This window comes from Electrophorus electricus, chromosome 13, assembly GCF_041902795.1.
Source record: "Electrophorus electricus isolate QZ-2024a chromosome 13, ASM4190279v1, whole genome shotgun sequence".
Lineage (NCBI taxonomy): Eukaryota > Metazoa > Chordata > Actinopteri > Gymnotiformes > Gymnotidae > Electrophorus > Electrophorus electricus.
In genome coordinates, this window is record NC_137509.1 from 145,318 (window position 1) to 168,011 (window position 22,694).

A 22,694-nucleotide genomic window follows, 5' to 3' on the forward strand; every position below is an offset into this window, starting at 1 on the left:
GCACACTTCAGACCGTTTCACTCTTTAAATCGTTCAAAGCACCACATTTCAAGGCCCAAGAGGTCACAGAATCATGCCCAGCAACGTAGCTCTGGGCCTGGGCACACTTCATGCAGTTTGACCCTTTAAATAATACTACAACCAGACTTCCATGCACAAGAGTTCACACAGTCATGCCCAGCAAAGGAGCTCTGGGCCTGTGCACACTTCATGCAGTTTGACCCTTTAAATAATACTACAACCAGACTTCCAGGCACAAGAGGTCACACAGTCATGCCCAGCAAAGGAGCTCTGGGCCTGGGCACACTTCATGCAGTTTGACCCTTTAAATAATACTACAACCAGACTTCCAGGCCCAAGAGGTCAGACAGTCATGCCCAGCAAAGTAGCTCTGGGCCTGGGCACACTTCATGCAGTTTGACTCTTTAAATAATACTACAACCAGACTTCCAGGCACAAGAGGTCACACAGTCATGCCCAGCAAAGTAGCTCTGGGCCTGGGCACACTTCAGACCGTTTCACTCTTTAAATCGTTCAAAGCACCACATTTCAAGGCCCAAGAGGTCACGCAGTCATGCCCAGCAACGTAGCTCTGGGCCTGGGCACACTTCATGCAGTTTGACCCTTTAAATAATACTACAACCAGACTTCCAGGCACAAGAGGTCATGCAGTCATGCCCAGCAAGGTTGCTTTAAACGTGGGCACACTTCAGACCGTTTCACTCTTTAAATCGTTCAAAGCACCACATTTCAAGGCCCAAGAGGTCACAGAATCATGCCCAGCAACGTAGCTCTGGGCCTGGGCACACTTCATGCAGTTTGACCCTTTAAATAATACTACAACCAGACTTCCATGCACAAGAGTTCACACAGTCATGCCCAGCAAAGGAGCTCTGGGCCTGTGCACACTTCATGCAGTTTGACCCTTTAAATAATACTACAACCAGACTTCCAGGCACAAGAGGTCACACAGTCATGCCCAGCAAGGTTGCTTTAAACGTGGGCACACTTCAGACCGTTTCATTCTTTAAATCGTTCAAAGCACCACATTTCAAGGCCCAAGAGGTCACAGAATCATGCGCAGCAAAGGAGCTCTGCGCCAGGGCACACCATGCAGTTTGACCCTTTAAATAATACTACAACCAGACTTCCATGCACAAGAGTTCACACAGTCATGCCCAGCAAAGGAGCTCTGGGCCTGGGCACACCATGCAGTTTGACCCTTTAAATAATACTACAACCAGACTTCCAGGCACAAGAGGTCACACAGTCATACCCAGCAAAGTAGCTCTGGGCCTGGGCACACTTCATGCAGTTTGACCCTTTAAATAATACTACAACCAGACTTCCAGGCACAAGAGGTCACACAGTCATGCCCAGCAAGGTTGCTTTAAACGTGGGCACACTTCAGACCGTTTCACTCTTTAAATCGTTCAAAGCACCACATTTCAAGGCCCAAGAGGTCACAGAATCATGCCCAGCAAAGGAGCTGGGCCTGGGCACACTTCACGCAGTTTGACCCTTTAAATAATACTACAACCAGACTTCCAGGCACAAGAGGTCACACAGTCATGCCCAGCAAAGGAGCTCTGGGCCTGGGCACACTTCATGCAGTTTGACCATTTAAATAATACTACAACCAGACTTCCATGCACAAGAGGTCACACAGTCATGCCCAGCAAGGTTGCATTAAACGTGGGCACACTTCAGACCGTTTCACTCTTTAAATCGTTCAAAGCACCACATTTCAAGGCCCAAGAGGTCACAGATTCATGCCCAGCAACGTAGCTCTGGGCCTGGGCACACTTCATGCAGTTTGACCCTTTAAATAATACTACAACCAGACTTCCAGGCACAAGAGGTCAGACAGTCATGCCCAGCAAAGTAGCTCGGGGCCTGGGCACACTTCATGCAGTTTGACCCTTTAAATAATACTACAACCAGACTTCCAGGCACAAGAGGTCATGCAGTCATGCCCAGCAAGGTTGCTTTAAACGTGGGCACACTTCAGACCGTTTCACTCTTTAAATCGTTCAAAGCACCACATTTCAAGGCCCAAGAGGTCACAGAATCATGCCCAGCAAAGTAGCTTTGGGGCTGGGCCCACTTCATGCAGTTTGACCCTTTAAATAATACTACAACCAGACTTCCATGCACAAGAGTTCACACAGTCATGCCCAGCAAAGGAGCTCTGGGCCTGTGCACACTTCATGCAGTTTGACCCTTTAAATAATACTACCACCAGACTTCCAGGCACAAGAGGTCACACAGTCATGCCCAGCAAGGTTGCTTTAAACGTGGGCACACTTCAGACCGTTTCATTCTTTAAATCGTTCAAAGCACCACATTTCAAGGCACAAGAGGTCACGCAGTCATGCCCAGCAACGTAGCTCTGGGCCTGGGCACACTTCATGCAGTTTGACCCTTTAAATAATACTACAACCATACTTCAAGGCACAAGAGGTCACACAGTCATGCCCAGCAAGGTTGCTTTAAACGTGGGCACACTTCAGACCGTTTCACTCTTTAAATCGTTCAAAGCACCACATTTCAAGGGCCAAGAGGTCACAGAATCATGCCCAGCAAAGTAGCTCTGGGCATGGGCACACTTCATGCAGTTTGACCCTTTAAATAATACTACAACCAGACTTCCAGGCACAAGAGGTCACACAGTCATGCCCAGCAAGGTTGCTTTAAACGTGGGCACACTTCAGACCGTTTCATTCTTTAAATCGTTCAAAGCACCACATTTCAAGGCCCAAGAGGTCACAGAATCATGCGCAGCAAAGGAGCTCTGGGCCAGGGCACACCATGCAGTTTGACCCTTTAAATAATACTACAACCAGACTTCCATGCACAAGAGTTCACACAGTCATGCCCAGCAAAGGAGCTCTGGGCCTGGGCACACCATGCAGTTTGACCCTTTAAATAATACTACAACCAGACTTCCAGGCACAAGAGGTCACACAGTCATACCCAGCAAAGTAGCTCTGGGCCTGGGCACACTTCATGCAGTTTGACCCTTTAAATAATACTACAACCAGACTTCCAGGCACAAGAGGTCACACAGTCATGCCCAGCAAGGTTGCTTTAAACGTGGGCACACTTCAGACCGTTTCACTCTTTAAATCGTTCAAAGCACCACATTTCAAGGCCCAAGAGGTCACAGAATCATGCCCAGCAAAGGAGCTGGGCCTGGGCACACTTCACGCAGTTTGACCCTTTAAATAATACTACAACCAGACTTCCAGGCACAAGAGGTCACACAGTCATGCCCAGCAAAGGAGCTCTGGGCCTGGGCACACTTCATGCAGTTTGACCATTTAAATAATACTACAACCAGACTTCCATGCACAAGAGGTCACACAGTCATGCCCAGCAAGGTTGCATTAAACGTGGGCACACTTCAGACCGTTTCACTCTTTAAATCGTTCAAAGCACCACATTTCAAGGCCCAAGAGGTCACAGAATCATGCCCAGCAACGTAGCTCTGGGCCTGGGCACACTTCATGCAGTTTGACCCTTTAAATAATACTACAACCAGACTTCCAGGCACAAGAGGTCAGACAGTCATGCCCAGCAAAGTAGATCGGGGCCTGGGCACACTTCATGCAGTTTGACCCTTTAAATAATACTACAACCAGACTTCCAGGCACAAGAGGTCATGCAGTCATGCCCAGCAAGGTTGCTTTAAACGTGGGCACACTTCAGACCGTTTCACTCTTTAAATCGTTCAAAGCACCACATTTCAAGGCCCAAGAGGTCACAGAATCATGCCCAGCAAAGTAGCTTTGGGGCTGGGCCCACTTCATGCAGTTTGACCCTTTAAATAATACTACAACCAGACTTCCATGCACAAGAGTTCACACAGTCATGCCCAGCAAAGGAGCTCTGGGCCTGTGCACACTTCATGCAGTTTGACCCTTTAAATAATACTACAACCAGACTTCCAGGCACAAGAGGTCACACAGTCATGCCCAGCAAGGTTGCTTTAAACGTGGGCACACTTCAGACCGTTTCATTCTTTAAATCGTTCAAAGCACCACATTTCAAGGCACAAGAGGTCACGCAGTCATGCCCAGCAACGTAGCTCTGGGCCTGGGCACACTTCATGCAGTTTGACCCTTTAAATAATACTACAACCATACTTCAAGGCACAAGAGGTCACACAGTCATGCCCAGCAAGGTTGCTTTAAACGTGGGCACACTTCAGACCGTTTCACTCTTTAAATCGTTCAAAGCACCACATTTCAAGGGCCAAGAGGTCACAGAATCATGCCCAGCAAAGTAGCTCTGGGCATGGGCACACTTCATGCAGTTTGACCCTTTAAATAATACTACAACCAGACTTCCAGGCACAAGAGGTCACACAGTCATGCCCAGCAAGGTTGCTTTAAACGTGGGCACACTTCAGACCGTTTCACTCTTTAAATCGTTCAAAGCACCACATTTCAAGGCCCAAGAGGTCACAGAATCATGCCCAGCAAAGTAGCTCTGGGCATGGGCACACCATGCAGTTTGACCCTTTAAATAATACTACAACCAGACTTCCAGGCACAAGAGGTCACACAGTCATGCCCAGCAAAGTAGCTCGGAGCCTGGGCACACTTCATGCAGTTTGACCCTTTAAATAATACTACAACCAGACTTCCAGGCACAAGAGGTCACACAGTCATGCCCAGCAAGGTTGCTTTAAACGTGGGCACACTTCAGACCGTTTCACTCTTTAAATCGTTCAAAGCACCACATTTTAAGGCCCAAGAGGTCACAGAATCATGCCCAGCAAAGTAGCTCTGGGCCTGGGCACACTTCATGCAGTTTGACCCTTTAAATAATACTACAACCAGACTTCCAGGCACAAGAGGTCACACAGTCATGCCCAGCAAAGTCGCTATGGGCCTGGGCAGACCATGCAATTTGACCCTTTAACCAAAACTAGAAACAGAACTCAAAGCCCAGGAGGTCACAAAATCATGCCCATCAAAGTAGCTCTGGGCCTGTGTACACTTCAGGCCATTTCACCTTTTATATAATGGAAACACCAGACCTCCAGGCCCAAGAGGTCACACAGTCATGCCCAGAAAAGTAACTCTGGGCCTATACACACTTCACGCAGTTTGACCGTTTAAATAAATCTAGAAACAGACTTCCTGGCCCAAGAGGTCACACAGTCATGCCCAGCAAGGTTGCTTTAAACATGGACACACAATGGAGACCATTTGACCCTTTAAATAATACTACCACCAGACACATACAGGTGGGCACATATACACAGATACACATTCTGTTTAATTTCTTCACATCTGCAGACTAGAGTAAGCTGAGGGTATAGTGTTCAACCAGGTACTACATAAACAGTATATAGTATATATACAGAGGATATAGTGTTAAACCAGGTACTACATACAGAGTATATAGTATACATAAAGAGTATATAGTTTGACCAAAAGATCGTGCTGATCTTTGATCTCCTGGTTCTTCATCTCCAGCGCCACTTTCAGACTCATAATGTCCTCCTCTATGGGCTAGTATAACCCACACACACGAATCATCACTATAGCCAGTACAATGGAAAGGTGGGAATGTGTACTGAATGTGTACTGACTTTATAAGTGAAAGGTGGAGGTACTGGTGGATGTGTACTGACACTAGAAGGGATCTCTACCTGCAGTGACAGTCTGAGCTTCTCAAGTTCTTCCTCCAGAGATTTCTTCTCCTGTTCACAGGCCATTTTCATATCTGCCAGAGCAAGTATCATTACTCCTGGATATAACACAGATTGTATATACTACATAATTACTACTGAATATATAAAATATAATATATATAGTACTATACATATATTAGTATCACTTTTATTGGAGCCTAAAGGCTAACATTCATTATTAGTTATGTTAGTATTATTGCATTTCCATAGTACTTACTCTTGATGGACCTGTTATGCTCCTCCTCCTCCTGCTGTTTCTGCAGGAGCTCTGTCTCCTCCTGCTGCTTGTGTTTCAGCATCTCCTGAAGAACCTGCAGCTCCTTCTGCTTCTGCAACCTCAACTCCTTCAGCTGCTCCAACAAACTGTTCTCCAACTCCTCCTTCTCACACCGCAAACACTCCAATCGGGCCACAGGCCCCACTAGTGACACAGAACCACACACACACACACACACACAAAGAGATAAACATGTATAAATGTATAAGAATTTGTGGATAAAATTATTATGAGATTATTTATAATCAAACGACTACACTACACAACCACTTCTTCCTTTTATTTACATATTATACAGATATTTAGAGATATTTACATTTTATTTACCTGCGTGCGTCTCTCTTCTCCAAGGTAGCGGAGAGATATGAAAGGATAAAAGGGGAAAAGAATAAAATGCACGTCGGTTTTAAATTCGCAGGCTACCTGCGCTGAAGGCGTGGAAAACGAGCACGTGACGGAAAGGCTTCCGTACCCGATGGGTCCAAATCACATGCCCAGCAAAGTAGCCTTAAACCTGGACACACAATGGAGACCATTTGACCCTTTAAAATCATACTACAACCAGACTTCCAGGCCCAAGAGGTCACACAGTCATGCCCAGCAAAGTAGCTCTGGGCCTGGGCACACTTCACGCAGTTTGACCGTTTAAATAAAACTAGAAACAGACTTCCTGGCCCAAGAGGTCACACAGTCATGCCCAGCAAGGTTGCTTTAAACGTGGGCACACTTCAGACCGTTTCACTCTTTAAATCATTCAAAGCACCACATTTCAAGGCCCAAGAGGTCACAGAATCATGCCCATCAAAGTAGCTCTGGGCCTGGGCACACTTTACGGAGTTTGACCCTTTAAATAATACTACAACCAGACACATACAGGTGCGCACATATACACAGATACACATTCTGTTTAATTTCTTCACATCTGCAGACTAGAGTAAGCTGAGGGTATAGTGTTAAACCAGGTGCTACATAAACAGTATATAGTATATATACAGAGGATATAGTGTTAAACCAGGTACTACATACAGAGTATATAGTATACATACAGAGTATATAGTTTGACCAAAAGATCGTGCTGATCTTTGTTCTCCTGGTTCTTCATCTCCAGCGCCACTTTCAGACTCATAATGTCCTCCTCTATGGGCTGGTATAACCCACACATACGAATCATCACTACAGCCAGTACAATGGAAAGGTGGGAATGTGTACTGAATGTGTACTGACGTTATAAGTGAAAGGTGGAGGTACTGGTGGATGTGTATTGACACTAGAAGGGATCTCTACCTGCAGTGACAGTCTGAGCTTCTCAAGTTCTTCCTCCAGAGATTTCTTCTCCTGTTCACAGGCCATTTTCATATCTGCCAGAGCAAGTATCATTACTGCTGGATATAACATAGATTGTATATACTACATAATTACTACTGAATATATAAAATATAATATATATAGTACTATACATATATTAGTATCACTTTTATTGGAGCCTAAAGGCTAGCATTCATTATTAGTTATGTTAGTATTATTGCATTTCCATAGTACTTACTCTTGATGGACCCGTTATGCTCCTCCTCCTCCTGCTGTTTCTGCAGGAGCTCTGTCTCCTCCTGCTGCTTGTGTTTCAGCATCTCCTGAAGAACCTGCAGCTCCTTCTGCTTCTGCAACCTCAACTCCTTCAGCTGCTCCAACAAACTGTTATCCAACTCCTCCTTCTCACACCGCAAACACTCCAATCGGGCCAGAGGCCCCACTAGTGACACAGAACCACACACACACACACACATAGAGAGAGATAAACATGTATAAATGTATAAGAATTTGTGGATAAAATTATTATGAGATTATTTATAATCAAACGACTACACTACACAACCACATCTTCCTTTTATTTACATATTATACAGATATTTAGAGATATTTACATTTTATTTACCCGCGTGCGTCTCTCTTCTCCAAGGTAGCGGAGAGATATGAAAGGATAAAAGGGGAAAAGAATAAAATGCACGTCGGTTTTAAATTCGCAGGCTACCTGCGCTGAAGGCGTGGAAAACGAGCACGTGACGGAAAGGCTTCCGTACCCGATGGGTCCAAATCACATGCCCAGCAAAGTAGCCTTAAACCTGGACACGCAATGGAGAGCATTTGACCCTTTAAAATCATACTACAACCAGACTTCCAGGCCCAAGAGGTCACACAGCCATGCCCAGCAAAGTAGCTCTGGGCCTGGGCACACTTCACGCAGTTTGACCGTTTAAATAAAACTAGAAACAGACTTCCTGGCCCAAGAGGTCACAGTCATACCCAGCAAAGTACGTTTAAACCTGGAAACAAATCAGATCCTTTCTGTCATTCAAAGGAATGGGCCTGCAACTGACAACCACATCCCCAGTGAAGCGCACCGTCACCCAGCCACACTACCCCACCTTGCCCGTCCTGGAACAACCACACCTCCAGGGCACCACATGCCAATCTCTCATGCCCAGCAAACTGCAACCTCACGCAGCCAGGCCACACACTGTCTACCCTTGTACAGTCCAAGGACGAACTCCTCCACAAACCTGGTGTTCACGCGCACACACGCAATTACAACGAATTGGTGGAGAACTTTGAAACAAACGTGCTGACTTTGAATACTCACATCTAGGCTGGGCCAGGTCCAAATGGCCTGCAGCTCGGTGCGCATTAACTGCTTGACTGTCCGTCACGAACGCGACCTGCCAAGCGTTCGTTCCGTCCCTGGCGGATTTTAAAAAATCGTAGCGTGAGAACGATGGGTCCGATCCGCGTGCCGCTTAAAGGCGATTACAGGGGAGATGCAACCCTTCCCAAAGAACCATGAAAAGACTTTCTACTCCCAAGGAAACGAGATATTAAGCCGCAATGACATCCGACGCGCGCATTTTCTCCGCCGCGCAGCACATTTAAAAAAATCATAGCGTGAAAACCGTGGGTTCGATCTGCGTGCCGCTCGAAGGCGATTACAGGGGAGATGCAGCCCTTTCCAAAGAGGCATGAACAGACTTCCTACTCCCAAGGAGCCCAAAGATATTAAGCCGCAAATACGTCCTACGCGCGTCTTTTCTACGCCGCGCACCACATTTAAAAAATCGTATCGGAAGAACGGTGGGTCCAATCCGCGTGCCGCTTAAAGGCGATTACAAGGGAGATGCAAACCTTTCCAAAGAGCCATGAAAAGACTTTCTACTCCCAAGGAGACAAGAGATATTACGCGCATTTTCTCCGACGCGCACCACGTTTAAAAAATCGTAGCGTGAGAACGGTGGGTCCGATCCGCGTGCCGCTTAAAGGCGATTACAGGGGAGATGCATCCCTTTCCAAAGAGCCATGAACAGACTTCCTACTCCCAAGGAGACAAGAGATATTAAGCAGCAATGATGTCCGACACGCGCATTTTCTCCGCCGCGCACCACATTTAAAAAATCTTAGCGTGAGAACGGTGGGTCCGATCCGCGTGCCGCTTAAAGGCGATTACAGGGGAGATGCAGCCCTTTCCAAAGAGCCATGAAAAGACTTTCTACTCCCAAGGAGACAAGAGATATTAAGCCGAAATGACGTCCGACGCGCGCATTTTCTCCGCCGCGCACCACATTTAAAAAAATCATAGCGTGAAAACCGTGGGTTCGATCCGCGTGCCGCTCGAAGGCGATTACAGGGGAGATGCAGCCCTTTCCAAAGATCCATGAACAGACTTCCTACTCCCAAGGAGACAAGAGATATTAACATATAAAGCGTTACGCTCCAGTCGGATGAGCGAGAAACGCTTGAGCAGTTGCAACGAATTGGAGGAGAAAGTTTAAACAAACGCGCTGAATTTGAACGCTCACATCTAGGTCTGGCCAAGTCCAAATGGCGTGCAACTCGGTGCGCATCACCTCCATGACTGTCCCTAACGAACGCCACCTGCCACGCTTTCGGCCCGTCCCTGGCGGCTTTAAAAAATCGTAGCGTGATAACGATGGTTCCGATGCGCGTGCCGCTCGAAGGCGATTACAGGGGAGATACAGCCCTTTCCAAAGAGCCATGAACAGACTTTCTACTCCCAAGGAGACAAGAGATATTACGCGCATTTTCTCCGACGCGCACCACGTTTAAAAAATCGTAGCGTGAGAACGGTGGGTCCGATCCGCGTGCCGCTTAAAGGCGATTACAGGGGAGATGCAACCCTTTCCAAAGAACCATGAAAAGACTTTCTACTCCCAAGGAGACAAGAGATATTAAGCCGCAATGACGTCCGACGCGCGCATTTTCTCCGCCGCGCAGCACATTTAAAAAAATCATAGCGTGAAAACCGTGGGTTCGATCCGCGTGCCGCTCGAAGGCGATTACAGGGGAGATGGAGCCCTTTCCAAAGAGGCATGAACAGACTTCCTACTCCCAAGGAGCCCAAAGATATTAAGCCGCAAATACGTCCTACGCGCGTCTTTTCTACGCCGCGCACCACATTTAAAAAATCGTAGCGTAAGAACGGTGGGTCCGATCCGCGTGCCGCTTAAAGGCGATTACAGGGGAGATGCAAACCTTTCCAAAGAGCCATGAAAAGACTTTCTACTCCCAAGGAGACAAGAGATATTAAGCCGCAATGACGTCCGACGCGCGCATTTTCTCCGACGCGCAACACATTTAAAAAAATCATAGCGTGAAAACAGTGGGTTCGATCCGCGTGCCGCTCGAAGGCGATTACAGGGGAGATGCAGCCCTTTCCAAAGAGCCATGAACAGACTTTCTACTCCCAATGAGACAAGAGATATCAAGCCGCAAATACGTCCGGCGCGCGTCTATTCTCCGCCGCGAAACACATTTAAAAAAAATCGTAACGTGAAAACCGTAAACGATCCGCGTGCCGCTTAAAGGCGATTACAGGGGAGATGCAGCCCTTTCCAAAGAGCCATTAAAATACTTTCTACTCCCAAGGAGACAAGAGATATTAAGCCGAAATGACGTCCGACGCGCGCATTTCCTCCGCCGCGCACCACATTTAAAAAAATCATAGCGTGAAAACCGTGGGTTCGATCCGCGTGCCGCTCGAAGGCGATTACAGGGGAGATGCAGCCCTTTCCAAAGAGGCATGAACAGACTTCCTACTCCCAAGGAGCCCAAAGATATTAAGCCGCAAATACGTCCTACGCGCGTCTTTTCTACGCCGCGCACCACATTTAAAAAATCGTATCGGAAGAACGGTGGGTCCAATCCGCGTGCCGCTTAAAGGCGATTACAAGGGAGATGCAAACCTTTCCAAAGAGCCATGAAAAGACTTTCTACTCCCAAGGAGACAATAGATATTAAGCCGAAATGACGTCCGACGCGCGCATTTTCTCCGCCGCGCACCACATTTAAAAAAATCATAGCGTGAAAACCGTGGGTTCGATCCGCGTGCCGCTCGAAGGTGATTACAGGGGAGATACAGCCCTTTCCAAAGAGCCATGAACAGACTTTCTACTCCCAAGGAGACAAGAGATATTACGCGCATTTTCTCCGACGCGCACCACGTTTAAAAAATCGTAGCGTGAGAACGGTGGGTCCGATCCGCATGCCGCTTAAAGGCGATTACAGGGGAGATGCATCCCTTTCCAAAGAGCCATGAACAAACTTTCTACTCCCAAGGAGACCAGAGATATTAACAGATAAAGCGTTACGCTCCAGTCGGATGAGCGAGAAACGCTTGTACAATTGCAACGAATTGGAGGAGAAAGTTTAAACAAACGCGCTGACTTTGAAGGCTCACATCTAGGCCGGGCCAGGTCCAAATGGCCTGCAACTCGGTCCGCATCACGTCCATGACTTTTCCTAACGAACGCCACCTCCCAAGCTTTCGGCCCGTCCCTGTCGGCATTAAAAAATCGTAGCGTGATAACGATGGTTCCGATCCGCGTGCCGCGCGAAGGCGATTACAGGGGAGATGCAGCCCTTTCCAAAGAACCATGAAAAGACTTTCTACTCCCAAGGAGACAAGAGATATTAAGCCGCAATGACGTCCGACGCGCGCATTTTCTCCGCCGCGCAGCACATTTAAAAAAAATCATAGCGTGAAAACCGTGGGTTCGATCCGCGTGCCGCTCGAAGGCGATTACAGGGGAGATGGAGCCCTTTCCAAAGAGGCATGAACAGACTTCCTACTCCCAAGGAGCCCAAAGATATTAAGCCGCAAATACGTCCTACGCGCGTCTTTTCTACGCCGCGCACCACATTTAAAAAATCGTAGCGTAAGAACGGTGGGTCCGATCCGCGTGCCGCTTAAAGGCGATTACAGGGGAGATGCAGCCCTTTCCAAAGAGCCATGAAAAGACTTTCTACTCCCAAGGAGACGAGATATTAAGCCGAAATGACGTCCGACGCGCGCATTTCCTCCGCCGCGCAACACATTTAAAAAAAATCGTAGCGTGAAAAACGTGGGTTCGATCCGCGTGCCGCTCGAAGGCGATTACAGGGGAGATGCATCCCTTTCAAAAGAGCCATGAACAGACTTTCTACTCCCAAGGAGACCAGAAATATTAACATATAAAGCGTTACGCTCCAGTCGGATGAACGAGAAACGCTTGTACAATTGCAACGAATTGGAGGAGAAAGTTTAAACAAACGCGCTGACTTTGAACGCTCACATCTAGGCCGGGCCAACTCCAAATGGCGTGCAACTCGGTGTGCATCACCTCCATGACTGTCCCTAACGAACGCCACCTGCCACGCTTTCGGCCTATCCCTGACGGCATTAAAAAATCGTAGCGTGATAACGATGGTTCCGATGCGCGTGCCGCTCGAAGGCGATTACAGGGGAGATACAGCCCTTTCCAAAGAGCCATGAACAGACTTTCTACTCCCAAGGAGACAAGAGATATTACGCGCATTTTCTCCGACGCGCACCACGTTTAAAAAATCGTAGCGTGAGAACGGTGGGTCCGATCCGCGTGCCGCTTAAAGGCGATTACAGGGGAGATGCAACCCTTTCCAAAGAACCATGAAAAGACTTTCTACTCCCAAGGAGACAAGAGATATCAAGCCGCAAATACGTCCGGCGCGCGTCTATTCTCCGCCGCGCAACACATTTAAAAAAAATCGTAACGTGAAAACCGTGGGTTCGATCCGCGTGCCGCTTAAAGGCGATTACAGGGGAGATGCAGCCCTTTCCAAAGAGCCATTAAAATACTTTCTACTCCCAAGGAGACAAGAGATATTAAGCCGAAATGACGTCCGACGCGCGCATTTTCTCCGCCGCGCACCACATTTAAAAAAATCATAGCGTGAAAACCGTGGGTTCGATCCGCGTGCCGCTCGAAGGCGATTACAGCGGAGATGCAGCCCTTTCCAAAGAGCCATGAAAAGACTTTCTACTCCCAAGGAGACAAGAGATATTAAGCCGAAATGACGTCCGACGCGCGCATTTCCTCCGCCGCGCACCACATTTAAAAAAATCATAGCTTGAAAACCGTGGGTTCGATCCGCGTGCCGCTCGAAGGCGATTACAGGGGAGATGCAGCCCTTTCCAAAGAGCCATGAACAGACTTTCTACTCCCAATGAGACAAGAGATATCAAGCCGCAAATACGTCCGGCGCGCGTCTATTCTCCGCCGCGAAACACATTTAAAAAAAATCGTAACGTGAAAACCGTAAACGATCCGCGTGCCGCTTAAAGGCGATTACAGGGGAGATGCAGCCCTTTCCAAAGAGCCATTAAAATACTTTCTACTCCCAAGGAGACAAGAGATATTAAGCCGAAATGACGTCCGACGCGCGCATTTCCTCCGCCGCGCACCACATTTAAAAAAATCATAGCGTGAAAACCGTGGGTTCGATCCGCGTGCCGCTCGAAGGCGATTACAGGGGAGATGCAGCCCTTTCCAAAGAGGCATGAACAGACTTCCTACTCCCAAGGAGCCCAAAGATATTAAGCCGCAAATACGTCCTACGCGCGTCTTTTCTACGCCGCGCACCACATTTAAAAAATCGTATCGGAAGAACGGTGGGTCCAATCCGCGTGCCGCTTAAAGGCGATTACAAGGGAGATGCAAACCTTTCCAAAGAGCCATGAAAAGACTTTCTACTCCCAAGGAGACAATAGATATTAAGCCGAAATGACGTCCGACGCGCGCATTTTCTCCGCCGCGCACCACATTTAAAAAAATCATAGCGTGAAAACCGTGGGTTCGATCCGCGTGCCGCTCGAAGGTGATTACAGGGGAGATACAGCCCTTTCCAAAGAGCCATGAACAGACTTTCTACTCCCAAGGAGACAAGAGATATTACGCGCATTTTCTCCGACGCGCACCACGTTTAAAAAATCGTAGCGTGAGAACGGTGGGTCCGATCCGCATGCCGCTTAAAGGCGATTACAGGGGAGATGCATCCCTTTCCAAAGAGCCATGAACAAACTTTCTACTCCCAAGGAGACCAGAGATATTAACAGATAAAGCGTTACGCTCCAGTCGGATGAGCGAGAAACGCTTGTACAATTGCAACGAATTGGAGGAGAAAGTTTAAACAAACGCGCTGACTTTGAAGGCTCACATCTAGGCCGGGCCAGGTCCAAATGGCCTGCAACTCGGTCCGCATCACGTCCATGACTTTTCCTAACGAACGCCACCTCCCAAGCTTTCGGCCCGTCCCTGTCGGCATTAAAAAATCGTAGCGTGATAACGATGGTTCCGATCCGCGTGCCGCGCGAAGGCGATTACAGGGGAGATGCAGCCCTTTCCAAAGAACCATGAAAAGACTTTCTACTCCCAAGGAGACAAGAGATATTAAGCCGCAATGACGTCCGACGCGCGCATTTTCTCCGCCGCGCAGCACATTTAAAAAAAATCATAGCGTGAAAACCGTGGGTTCGATCCGCGTGCCGCTCGAAGGCGATTACAGGGGAGATGGAGCCCTTTCCAAAGAGGCATGAACAGACTTCCTACTCCCAAGGAGCCCAAAGATATTAAGCCGCAAATACGTCCTACGCGCGTCTTTTCTACGCCGCGCACCACATTTAAAAAATCGTAGCGTAAGAACGGTGGGTCCGATCCGCGTGCCGCTTAAAGGCGATTACAGGGGAGATGCAGCCCTTTCCAAAGAGCCATGAAAAGACTTTCTACTCCCAAGGAGACGAGATATTAAGCCGAAATGACGTCCGACGCGCGCATTTCCTCCGCCGCGCAACACATTTAAAAAAAATCATAGCGTGAAAAACGTGGGTTCGATCCGCGTGCCGCTCGAAGGCGATTACAGGGGAGATGCATCCCTTTCAAAAGAGCCATGAACAGACTTTCTACTCCCAAGGAGACCAGAAATATTAACATATAAAGCGTTACGCTCCAGTCGGATGAACGAGAAACGCTTGTACAATTGCAACGAATTGGAGGAGAAAGTTTAAACAAACGCGCTGACTTTGAACGCTCACATCTAGGCCGGGCCAACTCCAAATGGCGTGCAACTCGGTGTGCATCACCTCCATGACTGTCCCTAACGAACGCCACCTGCCACGCTTTCGGCCTATCCCTGACGGCATTAAAAAATCGTAGCGTGATAACGATGGTTCCGATGCGCGTGCCGCTCGAAGGCGATTACAGGGGAGATACAGCCCTTTCCAAAGAGCCATGAACAGACTTTCTACTCCCAAGGAGACAAGAGATATTACGCGCATTTTCTCCGACGCGCACCACGTTTAAAAAATCGTAGCGTGAGAACGGTGGGTCCGATCCGCGTGCCGCTTAAAGGCGATTACAGGGGAGATGCAACCCTTTCCAAAGAACCATGAAAAGACTTTCTACTCCCAAGGAGACAAGAGATATCAAGCCGCAAATACGTCCGGCGCGCGTCTATTCTCCGCCGCGCAACACATTTAAAAAAAATCGTAACGTGAAAACCGTGGGTTCGATCCGCGTGCCGCTTAAAGGCGATTACAGGGGAGATGCAGCCCTTTCCAAAGAGCCATTAAAATACTTTCTACTCCCAAGGAGACAAGAGATATTAAGCCGAAATGACGTCCGACGCGCGCATTTTCTCCGCCGCGCACCACATTTAAAAAAATCATAGCGTGAAAACCGTGGGTTCGATCCGCGTGCCGCTCGAAGGCGATTACAGCGGAGATGCAGCCCTTTCCAAAGAGCCATGAAAAGACTTTCTACTCCCAAGGAGACAAGAGATATTAAGCCGAAATGACGTCCGACGCGCGCATTTCCTCCGCCGCGCACCACATTTAAAAAAATCATAGCTTGAAAACCGTGGGTTCGATCCGCGTGCCGCTCGAAGGCGATTACAGGGGAGATGCAGCCCTTTCCAAAGAGCCATGAACAGACTTTCTACTCCCAAGGAGACCAGAAATATTAACATATAAATCGTTACGCTCCAGTCGGATGAACGAGAAACGCTTGTACAATTGCAACGAATTGGAGGAGAAAGTTTAAACAAACGCGCTGACTTTGAACGCTCACATCTAGGCCGGGCCAACTCCAAATGGCGTGCAACTCGGTGCGCATCACCTCCATGACTGTCGCTAACGAACGCCACCTGCCACGCTTTCGGCCTATCCCTGGCGGCATTAAAAAATCGTAGTGTGATAACGATGGTTCCGATGCGCGTGCAGCTCAAAGGCGATTACAGGGGAGATACAGCCCTTTCCAAAGAGCCATGAACAGACTTTCTACTCCCAAGGAGACAAGAGATATTAAGCCGCAAATACGTCCTACGCGCGTCTTTTCTACGCCGCGCACCACATTTAAAAAATCGTATCGGAAGAACGGTGGGTCCAATCCGCGTGCCGCTTAAAGGCGATTACAAGGGAGATGCAAACCTTTCCAAAGAGCCATGAAAAGACTTTCTACTCCCAAGGAGACAATAGATATTAAGCCGAAATGACGTCCGACGCGCGCATTTTCTCCGCCGCGCACCACATTTAAAAAAATCATAGCGTGAAAACCGTGGGTTCGATCCGCGTGCCGCTCGAAGGCGATTACAGCGGAGATGCAGCCCTTTCCAAAGAGCCATGAAAAGACTTTCTACTCCCAAGGAGACAAGAGATATTAAGCCGAAATGACGTCCGACGCGCGCATTTCCTCCGCCGCGCACCACATTTAAAAAAATCATAGCTTGAAAACCGTGGGTTCGATCCGCGTGCCGCTCGAAGGCGATTACAGGGGAGATGCAGCCCTTTCCAAAGAGCCATGAACAGACTTTCTACTCCCAAGGAGACAAGAGATATTACGCGCATTTTCTCCGACGCGCACCACGTTTAAAAAATCGTAGCGTGAGAACGGTGGGTCCGATCCGCGTGCCGCTTAAAGGCGATTACAGGGGAGATGCATCCCTTTCCAAAGAGCCATGAACAGACTTTCTACTCCCAAGGAGACAAGAGATATTAAGCCGCAAATACGTCCGGCGCGCGTCTTTTCTCCGCCGCGCAACACATTTAAAAAAAATCGTAGCGTGAAAAACGTGGGTTCGATCCGCGTGCCGCTCGAAGGCGATTACAGGGGAGATGCAGCCCTTTCCAAAGAGGCATGAACAGACTTCCTACTCCCAAGGAGCCCAAAGATATTAAGCCGCAAATACGTCCTACGCGCGTCTTTTCTACGCCGCGCACCACATTTAAAAAATCGTATCGGAAGAACGGTGGGTCCAATCCGCGTGCCGCTTAAAGGCGATTACAAGGGAGATGCAAACCTTTCCAAAGAACCATGAAAAGACTTTCTACTCCCAAGGAGACAAGAGATATTAAGCCGCAATGACGTCCGACGCGCGCATTTTCTCCGACGCGCAACACATTTTAAAAAATCATAGCGTGAAAACCGTGGGTTCGATCCGCGTGCCGCTCGAAGGCGATTACAGGGGAGATGCAGCCCTTTCCAAAGAGCCATGAACAGACTTTCTACTCCCAATGAGACAAGAGATATCAAGCCGCAAATACGTCCGGCGCGCGTCTATTCTCCGCCGCGCAACACATTTAAAAAAAATCGTAACGTGAAAACCGTGGGTTCGATCCGCGTGCCGCTTAAAGGCGATTACAGGGGAGATGCAGCCCTTTCCAAAGAGCCATTAAAATACTTTCTACTCCCAAGGAGACAAGAGATATTAAGCCGAAATGACGTCCGACGCGCGCATTTTCTCCGCCGCGCACCACATTTAAAAAAATCATAGCGTGAAAACCGTGGGTTCGATCCGCGTGCCGCTCGAAGGCGATTACAGCGGAGATGCAGCCCTTTCCAAAGAGCCATGAAAAGACTTTCTACTCCCAAGGAGACAAGAGATATTAAGCCGAAATGACGTCCGACGCGCGCATTTCCTCCGCCGCGCACCACATTTAAAAAAATCATAGCTTGAAAACCGTGGGTTCGATCCGCGTGCCGCTCGAAGGCGATTACAGGGGAGATGCAGCCCTTTCCAAAGAGCCATGAACAGACTTTCTACTCCCAAGGAGACAAGAGATATTACGCGCATTTTCTCCGACGCGCACCACGTTTAAAAAATCGTAGCGTGAGAACGGTGGGTCCGATCCGCGTGCCGCTTAAAGGCGATTACAGGGGAGATGCATCCCTTTCCAAAGAGCCATGAACAGACTTTCTACTCCCAAGGAGACAAGAGATATTAAGCCGCAAATACGTCCGGCGCGCGTCTTTTCTCCGCCGCGCAACACATTTAAAAAAAATCGTAGCGTGAAAAACGTGGGTTCGATCCGCGTGCCGCTCGAAGGCGATTACAGGGGAGATGCATCCCTTTCAAAAGAGCCATGAACAGACTTTCTACTCCCAAGGAGACCAGAAATATTAACATATAAATCGTTACGCTCCAGTCGGATGAACGAGAAACGCTTGTACAATTGCAACGAATTGGAGGAGAAAGTTTAAACAAACGCGCTGACTTTGAACGCTCACATCTAGGCCGGGCCAACTCCAAATGGCGTGCAACTCGGTGCGCATCACCTCCATGACTGTCGCTAACGAACGCCACCTGCCACGCTTTCGGCCTATCCCTGGCGGCATTAAAAAATCGTAGTGTGATAACGATGGTTCCGATGCGCGTGCAGCTCAAAGGCGATTACAGGGGAGATACAGCCCTTTCCAAAGAGCCATGAACAGACTTTCTACTCCCAAGGAGACAAGAGATATTACGCGCATTTTCTCCGACGCGCACCACGTTTAAAAAATCGTAGCGTGAGAACGGTGGGTCCGATCCGGGTGCCGCTTAAACGCGATTACAGGGGAGATGCAACCCTTTCCAAAGAACCATGAAAAGACTTTCTACTCCCAAGGAGACAAGAGATATTAAGCCGCAATGACGTCCGACGCGCGCATTTTCTCCGCCGCGCAGCACATTTAAAAAAATCATAGCGTGAAAACCGTGGGTTCGATCCGCGTGCCGCTCGAAGGCGATTACAGGGGAGATGGAGCCCTTTCCAAAGAGGCATGAACAGACTTCCTACTCCCAAGGAGCCCAAAGATATTAAGCCGCAAATACGTCCTACGCGCGTCTTTTCTACGCCGCGCACCACATTTAAAAAATCGTATCGGAAGAACGGTGGGTCCAATCCGCGTGCCGCTTAAAGGCGATTACAAGGGAGATGCAAACCTTTCCAAAGAGCCATGAAAAGACTTTCTACTCCCAAGGAGACAATAGATATTAAGCCGAAATGACGTCCGACGCGCGCATTTTCTCCGCCGCGCACCACATTTAAAAAAATCATAGCGTGAAAACCGTGGGTTCGATCCGCGTGCCGCTCGAAGGCGATTACAGCGGAGATGCAGCCCTTTCCAAAGAGCCATGAAAAGACTTTCTACTCCCAAGGAGACCAGAAATATTAACATATAAAGCGTTACGCTCCAGTCGGATGAACGAGAAACGCTTGTACAATTGCAACGAATTGGAGGAGAAAGTTTAAACAAACGCGCTGACTTTGAACGCTCACATCTAGGCCGGGCCAACTCCAAATGGCGTGCAACTCGGTGTGCATCACCTCCATGACTGTCCCTAACGAACGCCACCTGCCACGCTTTCGGCCTATCCCTGACGGCATTAAAAAATCGTAGCGTGATAACGATGGTTCCGATGCGCGTGCCGCTCGAAGGCGATTACAGGGGAGATACAGCCCTTTCCAAAGAGCCATGAACAGACTTTCTACTCCCAAGGAGACAAGAGATATTACGCGCATTTTCTCCGACGCGCACCACGTTTAAAAAATCGTAGCGTGAGAACGGTGGGTCCGATCCGCGTGCCGCTTAAAGGCGATTACAGGGGAGATGCAACCCTTTCCAAAGAACCATGAAAAGACTTTCTACTCCCAAGGAGACAAGAGATATCAAGCCGCAAATACGTCCGGCGCGCGTCTATTCTCCGCCGCGCAACACATTTAAAAAAAATCGTAACGTGAAAACCGTGGGTTCGATCCGCGTGCCGTTTAAAGGCGATTACAGGGGAGATGCAGCCCTTTCCAAAGAGCCATTAAAATACTTTCTACTCCCAAGGAGACAAGAGATATTAAGCCGAAATGACGTCCGACGCGCGCATTTTCTCCGCCGCGCACCACATTTAAAAAAATCATAGCGTGAAAACCGTGGGTTCGATCCGCGTGCCGCTCGAAGGCGATTACAGCGGAGATGCAGCCCTTTCCAAAGAGCCATGAAAAGACTTTCTACTCCCAAGGAGACAAGAGATATTAAGCCGAAATGACGTCCGACGCGCGCATTTCCTCCGCCGCGCACCACATTTAAAAAAATCATAGCTTGAAAACCGTGGGTTCGATCCGCGTGCCGCTCGAAGGCGATTACAGGGGAGATGCAGCCCTTTCCAAAGAGCCATGAACAGACTTTCTACTCCCAAGGAGACAAGAGATATTACGCGCATTTTCTCCGACGCGCACCACGTTTAAAAAATCGTAGCGTGAGAACGGTGGGTCCGATCCGCGTGCCGCTTAAAGGCGATTACAGGGGAGATGCATCCCTTTCCAAAGAGCCATGAACAGACTTTCTACTCCCAAGGAGACAAGAGATATTAAGCCGCAAATACGTCCGGCGCGCGTCTTTTCTCCGCCGCGCAACACATTTAAAAAAAATCGTAGCGTGAAAAACGTGGGTTCGATCCGCGTGCCGCTCGAAGGCGATTACAGGGGAGATGCATCCCTTTCAAAAGAGCCATGAACAGACTTTCTACTCCCAAGGAGACCAGAAATATTAACATATAAATCGTTACGCTCCAGTCGGATGAACGAGAAACGCTTGTACAATTGCAACGAATTGGAGGAGAAAGTTTAAACAAACGCGCTGACTTTGAACGCTCACATCTAGGCCGGGCCAACTCCAAATGGCGTGCAACTCGGTGCGCATCACCTCCATGACTGTCGCTAACGAACGCCACCTGCCACGCTTTCGGCCTATCCCTGGCGGCATTAAAAAATCGTAGTGTGATAACGATGGTTCCGATGCGCGTGCAGCTCAAAGGCGATTACAGGGGAGATACAGCCCTTTCCAAAGAGCCATGAACAGACTTTCTACTCCCAAGGAGACAAGAGATATTACGCGCATTTTCTCCGACGCGCACCACGTTTAAAAAATCGTAGCGTGAGAACGGTGGGTCCAATCCGCGTGCCGCTTAAAGGCGATTACAAGGGAGATGCAAACCTTTCCAAAGAGCCATGAAAAGACTTTCTACTCCCAAGGAGACAATAGATATTAAGCCGCAAATACGTCCTACGCGCGTCTTTTCTACGCCGCGCACCACATTTAAAAAATCGTATCGGAAGAACGGTGGGTCCAATCCGCGTGCCGCTTAAAGGCGATTACAAGGGAGATGCAAACCTTTCCAAAGAGCCATGAAAAGACTTTCTACTCCCAAGGAGACAATAGATATTAAGCCGAAATGACGTCCGACGCGCGCATTTTCTCCGCCGCGCACCACATTTAAAAAAATCATAGCGTGAAAACCGTGGGTTCGATCCGCGTGCCGCTCGAAGGCGATTACAGCGGAGATGCAGCCCTTTCCAAAGAGCCATGAAAAGACTTTCTACTCCCAAGGAGACAAGAGATATTAAGCCGAAATGACGTCCGACGCGCGCATTTCCTCCGCCGCGCACCACATTTAAAAAAATCATAGCTTGAAAACCGTGGGTTCGATCCGCGTGCCGCTCGAAGGCGATTACAGGGGAGATGCAGCCCTTTCCAAAGAGCCATGAACAGACTTTCTACTCCCAAGGAGACAAGAGATATTACGCGCATTTTCTCCGACGCGCACCACGTTTAAAAAATCGTAGCGTGAGAACGGTGGGTCCGATCCGCGTGCCGCTTAAAGGCGATTACAGGGGAGATGCATCCCTTTCCAAAGAGCCATGAACAGACTTTCTACTCCCAAGGAGACAAGAGATATTAAGCCGCAAATACGTCCGGCGCGCGTCTTTTCTCCGCCGCGCAACACATTTAAAAAAAATCGTAGCGTGAAAAACGTGGGTTCGATCCGCGTGCCGCTCGAAGGCGATTACAGGGGAGATGCAGCCCTTTCCAAAGAGGCATGAACAGACTTCCTACTCCCAAGGAGCCCAAAGATATTAAGCCGCAAATACGTCCTACGCGCGTCTTTTCTACGCCGCGCACCACATTTAAAAAATCGTATCGGAAGAACGGTGGGTCCAATCCGCGTGCCGCTTAAAGGCGATTACAAGGGAGATGCAAACCTTTCCAAAGAACCATGAAAAGACTTTCTACTCCCAAGGAGACAAGAGATATTAAGCCGCAATGACGT